Here is an 8245-nt window from a genome sequence, read left to right on the forward strand (position 1 = left end):
GGTGAAGTGAAAGGAGATGCAAAGCATAGAGCATCTAAAAACTTCAGCTTGACACGAAAGCAACAGTTGTTCTGGTGTCGTCTCCACAAACACATATAAGGAATGTACAGCTGTTAATTTCTATTGATGATTTCTATTGAACTCCTTCAGGTCCCAATTGCTTGACTTCATTCCAGCTTTTTTCATGAAGTTGGTGGTTTGCTTCAGTTTATTTTTTCCTTGGATGGTGTGCGCACCTGCTGTTGCCTTGGGGACTATAATAATGGATTTTTAACTTAGCATCAAATTATCTTTAGTATTTGTTATACCTTTTCAATAACAAATAAGCACCTCAAGTTAATTGTTCACTGAATATATGATGAAAAACTTTTATTTTTCCAACTTCGAAAAGAAATCATAAACATTGAACATGTACTCGATTATGTGCAATTAAAAACATTGCAAGAAGGAGAACTGCAATTTTTGCATGCACACCGTTAGTCCTTAAGGCTTATCATAATTGCAAAATCGGAATCGATGCCTTGGGAACTAGCGATTGCTTGCTACACATTTTTTTTAATTCTGAACTTTTTTTACTCGATAATAAATGCTCATCCTTTGTTTTCATATAGTTTTCCACTTGAAGCCACAAATGCTACTGCGTTCTTATTACACATCTATCTTCCTAGAATGTTACGCATTTTCATTTTTTCCTTTTTTCTTAACTATAGATATACATCGGCGGAAAGTGCAGTTTTGTATTTTTTGAGATCGCGTATCACATCGCAGAATATCTTAAAACTATTTAAGTAGCGGGAAGTGTATTTGGGTTACAAGAGGAATACGGAATGTCAATTCGAGGCTCAGCAGTTTTGTTCATCACTCACAATCGCACGAGTAGTCCTTGACGAAATTTCACAAATTTTTGCTTGGCTGTAGCTTTTCCCTCTTCACCACTGCAGTCCACTTTTAATCCTTATTCACTTCTTCTTGGCATTTGTTATGAACGATTCGTGCAAAACATGAGCTTCATGAAGTTTTAAAAACTTGTATCTTCTTCTTTTTTCGTCCGCTTTTTTCGTTAATTTTTTTCCCTTTTTTTTAATGTTGGCAACTGATTTTTGAGGAGTTGTAAAATCTTACTCAACTGTAAATAAATGGTTTTAAAACGCGATATTATTAGCTGCGTCTTTATGAGATTGGTCCTGCAGTAACTTCAGAGAACAAAGGATTTTACATGTAAATTGGTTGTAGGAGCAAATAATGCCATTGTGATAAGAATTCTGTGTAATTGTGATATTAATTAAATTTATTTTTCCATTTAAGTGAAGTGCTCACAACTCATGTTAAAGTGGTTTCTATTGAGGATAATAAATTAAGCTATCTGGGTTAATTTTATTCTCTCAAGTTTTTTTGAGTTTTATTTTAGAGAAATATATTTATTGCGGTGAGGTCCTAGGATTAGTATTATTTCACATACTGTGCTGATTATATTGTTTTTAAGGAATAAGTTGAAAGTAATCGTGTTAGAACGAAACATTGAACCGAAAGAGAAAAACAAATTCATCACAAATCGCATCTACCAGAGTATAATTTTTCGTATAAAGCTATGTGTGGCAATTTAAAGGACACCTCAGAGACTAGTTTAAATATACCAACTTCAGGTAAGACACTCTTCCCTTTATTTGTAAGAGATATTTTGTTTTCAATTGAATACCACTTGTCGCTCATAGGATTGCATCAAACTCCGTTCTATTATTGAATGCAACTATCTTTTTTGATCTAGTCGTCTTAGGGTAAATGCATAGGCAGCCTTACTTAATTTGTAATAATATCATTAGATGCGTATGATGTTATTAAAAAGTTTTCAAAAAAAACATATATTGTATTTTGAACCTGATTATCAACAGATTGATTGTATCAGGAAATCTATGATGATCGTAGAAATAATGTTACAAAAAATTGGTGCTCATACTTTTTTAGAGTTAATCATTGACGATGACTGCAACATTACTTTCAGTTACAGAAACCATGTCAAACTATTAGTTTTTTGGAAGTAAAAAAGTTTTACAAATGTCAATTTTGGTGTGAATCTAGAAAAAATCTCAGTTGTGACATCTAAAATATATGTATTAGTGATTTGAATATCCTCTACTACTACTTTTAGCAAATACATGGCTAGTCGATTTAAGCGTTACCTATTCAAACGACCAAATAATTTTATGTGGAATTAGTTTTTATTATTTCAAATTACAAAAATTCATGAAAATAATCAAAATTTCAGAATCCATTCAATCTAGCTCGATGTGATGTGGATAAAGCCCACCTTTTGCTTTGACTATGGCCTTCAAACGGTTAAAAAGTAAATTGCATGCTTCACGAATGTAATCATCCTGTATTTTGGTCCATTCGTGAACAACGGCTTTCGGCAGTGCATCCATACTGGCATATTTTTTAGTTCTAGTCCACACCTTGGTCTTCAAAATGACGCAGATGGAATACTCCATCGAATTTCAATCTGGTGAATTCGAAAGCCATTAAACGATTGTGTGGACAAAATTAAGTTTGTTTTTGTGTGATGATTGTTAAGCCATTTTTGGTTCGCACGTTTATGGACTAGGATCGAAATATTTGAGTGCTTATGGCTCTAAAGCAACATTTAAAACATTTTCTTTTTTGCAAAATTACTTGGGGTGGACATTCGTTCTTTCATATGGCAGTGAAGGGCAGTACGTTCAGGTAGTATGCAGAAAAATAGAACGATAATCTTTGAAATGGGGGCGAAGAGATTAACTGTCAAGTCAACCAAAGGATGCCTCCAAGGAGGCGATCTATCGCCGCTCCTATGGCTATTGGTCATTGACGAACTCCTACAGTCTTTTAGTGACCTCGGATATGAAGTTCAGGGCTTTGCAGATGATCTGGTTATCATGGTTAGAGGCAAATTTGACTCCACCATATCCGATCGTATGCAACTAGCTCTTGATATCACTCAAGATTGGTGTCAAGAGAAAGGAATCTCGATTAATCCGAATAAAACAAACGTAGTACCCTTCACCAGAAGAAGGAAGATGAGTCTAGGGATCCTCAAGTTAGGGGACACTGACTTAATTCTATCTCAGGAAATGAAATATCTAGGAGTAATTCTCGATAAAACTCTTACTTGGATCCGTGCGACTTTTTCCTGTTCCCGAAACTTAAATTGCCCCTTCGTGGTAAGCGTTTTGAGTCGATTGAATCGATAAAAGAGAATTCGCTGAAGGAACTAAAACCCATACCTTCACGGGCCTACGAAAAGATTGTATGGAAGATTGGATTAAGCGTTGGCATATGTGTATCGCTTCAGAAGGAGCATATTTTGAAGGAGATAAAATAAATTTGGAATAAAATTTAAATTTGTGTGTTTTATTTACAAAAAAAAATCCGAGTACTTTTTGAGCAGAAGGTATCTCAGATATTTTCGTTAAGGTGAACTTAATTTATTCTCATGATTATAGCTTCATATCTTTTTATTAATAAATATGACGAAATTAATATATTGTGTAATGTTCCTTTTTGAATAATTTGAATAAATCTTTTCATAAAATTCAAATGAAAGTCACTCAAACTAAGATACATAATGTGTACGCCAACAGAAAAGCCACTTGTGAGTTTGCTAGTAAAAGTGTATCTCAACGTATACTCAATATGTTTTTAATTTTGAAAATAGCAGCAAATTTATTAAAAACAAACATTAAAAAAGCATCTTTTGCCATGCATTTCAGAAATAATAAAAAGTTAATTTCTGCCAACATTTTTAAATTAATTTTTAAGTTGTTGCTTTTTCTTTATGCAGACTTTGGCTGAGCATTTCTCATGCACATTTTTATTAACAATTTTTTTATCCTTGCCAAGGACAACCGCTGTTGTCAGTCTGATTTTATGTGCTACGCCAGGTGATCTACTGCCGAGTAATAAATGTAATAGATAGCAACAGTTGCAGATACTCTATGGCAACCGCCAGGACTTTGCGACTCTGCTGAGGTTTGTTGCCGACATGCAGGCAACATAAAAAATTAGAAGTAATTAAAAATTATAAATTTTGTGTTGCTGAAAGTTATGAGCAAGCGTTTTATGGTTGATATTTATGGATATGATGTCAAGCAGTTGCTGCTATTGAAAGTCTGCAGCCGGAATATCAAGCCAAAAAAATATATAAAACTGAAAAATTACTCAAAAATCCAAAACCAAAAAATAAAACAAAACCAAAAAACAGGCAGCAACTCTTTGGATTTTAATTATTTGTTGCGTCTCTGCGCGACTTCTGGCATTCCAGCGAAAGTTACTAAAGTTTAATTAAATTTTTATATATACTTAAAAAGTCTGAATCACAAATTTAATTATTTTTTAAATGCTTCCGCATCAAACAGTTAAAGTGGGAATGTTTTTCATATAATATGTTTATTATATAACTTTACCCTAGGACGCAACGGCATACCTTTACCTTACGTCTCATAGTAACCTATAACCAACCTATACTCTACCTAACAAAATTTTCAAAATATGAAAATAATTTGGTTAGTATTGTGGAATCAATATTGTGGAATAAAATTTAATGTTTATTAAAAGGAGTGAATAGGTTTCAGTACAAAGAGGACATGACAGTAAAAAAGTGACTACTATATCTGACTTAATTTGTTCCATAACAGACCAATCCCATAAAGTTGTCTGAAAATAGAAAGGAAAAAGCATGCTCAGATTACATGTATCGATTACTTGTTTTAGAAGTAATAATAATGGTAGGGAAAATACTATCTAACTCCTAGGGATTTAATTGGCTTTCTTTAAAGATCACTGCAATCTAAATTGGACTGTAATGACACTAAGCTCCGCTGATTTTGTTAAAACATCAAAACCTTGTAGCTAGATTTTTATGAAGGCTGTTCCTTTCACAAAACAGATTTTACTATTTAGGTTACGTTCTTATATCTCCATACATATGCTGGGTCAATATTCAAGATTCCATATAGATACTCGTAATCTGAGATTCAAAATAATTCAGATTTAAAATCTAATCTCTAAGCACACATTGTGAAAACGTAGATCTATACAAAATAAATTTATTTTTGCTCTCTTGAAGTATTAATAAATTAAAAATCAAATAAATCCTAAAAAATTTTTTTCTTTAATTTATTGTGTTGTAATCTTTAAAAAAAAAAATAAAATGTAAATAAAATAAATAGTTAAAATAGTTAATAAAATAGTTAGGTGAAGTGGAAGGAAAAGGAATCCTCTGTAATTAGAGTTAGAAAATCTGTAATAGTTCTAAATTGCTTTTAATTTTGTAGGGAGGGTTCGGCGTTTCCAATCTTCTTAGTTTGGAAAGTGTTGGCGTCTAGTTTTTTTCTTGCAAATATTATATTTCCAATATGGTGATATTTTTCAGGAGTTTCGTGTCTGTTTTTAAACCAGAATTAGCACCTACGAATATTTTGTATTTTGCACTATATGCATTAATTATATTTAATTAATTAATATAATTAAATACACTACTCTATTGCAAAATTTTTTTAATTTTCTTAAGAATACCATTAAAGTGTGTCATGGAGCAGTTACAAGTAATACAGATTATACCAAGTAAATTACAGCAATATTATAAGAAACTATGTATTTATTTCAGTATTGAAATGAGATCAGCAAAAAAACTTACAACGCTTTCAAAAATGAATTAAAGTTGAATTGTAGCACTATTTACCATAGATAAAAAGATTATACTTTAAGTATACATAAAGATTGTGTTGTCATATTTTTGGGACTTTATATATATAATGATTCGTTAGATTATATAAGCGATAGCAGTAATTTGTTGATATCTCACTGTCTATTTAGGGCAGAATCACTAATGCAATCAAGTAAGATGTGCATCTATTTTCTCTAAAGTAGAGACGGCTCCGCCTCAGCCTCTCCTTTTCTTTTTGTATCTTATCAAATATATTCCAGATTGTGATGGGTATGGGGCCGCCGTCTAAAAACTATGACTAGCTATGAATAGTGTAAACGGACTTGGGACGGTCGCACACAAAACAGAGTGTCAATAAATTAATTTTGTTGGATGCAGTATACAGTTGTCATTTGGATTATAAATTCGTTTAAAGTGTTGTTTTTAAAAAATAGTTTCTCTTACCTCATGACGGTAATATATTAACAACAGTACAGGCCAATACTGCTAATGTCTCCATACTTACCTTACGACCACCTATAGCTTTTCAAGCAGTAACCGTTAAGACGAAATCACGTGAAAGGCACCTGCTGTTTAGGTGTGACGTATATGTTGTGATACAAATCGTAAAGACCAGTCCATTTTTAATTTTTCTACTAACCAATAATAAGAATATTGCAAACAAGTTTAGGGAGGAAGTTATTGTAACGACTTTGACCGTTTATCTTAACTTCTTTTGTGGTAGGCAACTATAGTTTTATATTGAACTACAGGCTCCAAAATGGGTATTAGTTAGACCGATACTTCGACATAAACATCGATGAGTGAAGCGTTTAAAAGCATAGATGAATTTACTATAATGGTGACAAATTACTTGAAATACCACGAGTTCACTGCGATATTATAATCTGTTGTTAATGGCATTTTGTACTTTAGCAGATCTGTGGTTTGTCTACTTTCTGAAGTACTAAGTATTCTGCTACCTATGCTTTAACGGTAGCATTTTATTATTATTATTAAGAGAATAGACGTGAAAATTGCCCAACAGCCGGTACTGCGGCCATAAGAGACCTATTGTACCAGTTTCACTATTGATTAAACAATGCCCCTTAAAGCTTTGTGATAAAGTCTAGAACTAAATCTAGAGAAGAGTTCTTAATCTGTTCTGGTGATAGAAATTCTTTATGAAACAGGTTTCTTCTGTGCGTTAATAAAGCTGGACAGTCACAGGATTACGGTGTTATCAGTGCTTTGCTTTGTCTGAGCCCTGGAAAGTTTACCCAGTACTCCAGCCGCATATAATTTTCCATTTCCTTAATAATCTGTTTTGTACTGGCCCAGTTTATTCCACAAAAGGGTTGAGGGCCTATAAAAGCAGCTTTTGATGCAGCTCTGGCTAGCTCATCAGCTTTTTCATTTCCCAAAACTCCTCTGTGGCCCGGAACCCAGTAAAGGCTTACCTTATTCCGAGCTGCAAGTGATTGCAGAAGCTCGTAACACTCAAGGACCTGTTTTGATTTGATTAACGGTAGCATATTCCGACAAGTAGAATAAGCAGGATTGATTGTTTGACATAAACCCTTTATAAGTTTTTATCCAAATCTACAGATGCAGCGAATTCCATGACTTGGAAAAATGTAACATTTCGGGCAAGCGAAGGTTAGTGTCATTTATATATATACTTTAATTTGATCATCTATAATAACTGCTATATATTTCACTACCTCTCGATAGTTTTATTGTCAATGCAGTGTAAATATCTGCAAGTTTCGCCATAATTTTAAACGTGTTTTTGCGGAATAAGCTAAGGCATGAATTTAATTTATTGCAGTGTATGAAAATAAATATTTTCTAATAACTTGAACATTATAATCAAACAGTATAATGAAGAAGCTACAAGTTATACTGATTTTGTCCAATAAATTATATTAACATTATTTAAAAACGTTTATATTACCATTTAACTGAATTTCCTAGAAGCTTTTATACATCACAGCAAGTTAAAAATAAATGGGATTTAACACTGCATTAAAGTGCTCAATAGTAGCACCATTTGTTGTATATAAGGAAATATTGGTGTACACAAACAAGTATTTCGATCATACCCCAGAAAAGTTATCTCTATTTACTACTTAATTTTTCCCAGTAAGTCTGGATATTATCACTTTCTTTGTGAAAGTGAAAGAAAAAGTGTCGTTACATGCTGTTGTAAACAGCTATCTTTATTTATTCCTATATTTTCATGTAGAAAGGGAAAGGGAGTAATTAAAAATTGTATTTCTAATGTGAGATGCATATGTTTAGATACGCAATTCAGTTTCAAGAAGTTCTGTATATTCCAACTGTTGACTTGAAGTGCTCTGTCGAAAAACTAAATATGCGCGTATAAATTCAATCATAAAGATGTACGAATAGGCCATATACATATATTAGAAACTATATAATAACTAATATCATATTTTGGAGAAATACGACTCAAAACGAAATTGAGGAGCATCGATCAGTGACACGTTACAGCGGCTTATATTTTGTTGAATGCAATAAATATTTGAAACGTAGCAAGCATTG

Source organism: Teleopsis dalmanni, chromosome X, assembly GCF_002237135.1.
Source record: "Teleopsis dalmanni isolate 2A chromosome X, ASM223713v2, whole genome shotgun sequence".
Taxonomy (NCBI): domain Eukaryota; kingdom Metazoa; phylum Arthropoda; class Insecta; order Diptera; family Diopsidae; genus Teleopsis; species Teleopsis dalmanni.